A 729-nucleotide genomic window follows, 5' to 3' on the forward strand; every position below is an offset into this window, starting at 1 on the left:
TCAAACAGGAGTAAATTCTACATTTCTTCCGGGACTATTTTCAGCAGCGGACTACTGTAATACACATTTGGTCGTCTAGTGAGTATTTGTGGCAGGAAACATGTCACCCAGTGCAACAGTGTAGTTAATAGTTTTTGAAAAGCAATGGAGCTCTATGATACAGAGGAACATGTTAAACTACAAAATGCATTTCCTGCAGAAATCCGTGTGAATGCTGAAAAGCTAAATTGCTTAGGCTAAACTGGGTTGCTAGCTTAACTGCGTAAGAAGAAGGTGAAGTAGTGAGAACAGTTGGAAAAGTGGGAATGTTTAATTAGTACGAATTTCATTGAAAACTTTAACACCCCTAATGTAAAAACGATGTGGAATATTTAAAGGGTTTTTAAAAACGCTAACGCTGAACTGAATTATTGGCTTTGAAAGTAAAAATAAGTAGAGAAGAGAGAGCTGTAAGAAACATTTATGAAAATGCAGAAATATGAACAGCTAAAATCTCAAATGCATTGCACTGCACTGCTGAAAAACCTGGAAGTTGAAATGTAAAACTGTCAGAGTTGGAAGCTGAACTGCATTACCTTAATAAGCTAAGAGGTGAAATATATTGCGAAAAAAGCTGGAAGCTAAACTGTAATACCATCAAAAGTAGAATTTCAAATTAATTATCTGAAAAGACTTAAAGAAGATATATTTTGTATTATTGTCAGACATATCCATTGCATAGAAATAAAA

This window comes from Sander lucioperca, chromosome 16 (assembly GCF_008315115.2).
Source record: "Sander lucioperca isolate FBNREF2018 chromosome 16, SLUC_FBN_1.2, whole genome shotgun sequence".
In the NCBI taxonomy this organism is placed as follows: Eukaryota; Metazoa; Chordata; class Actinopteri; order Perciformes; family Percidae; genus Sander; species Sander lucioperca.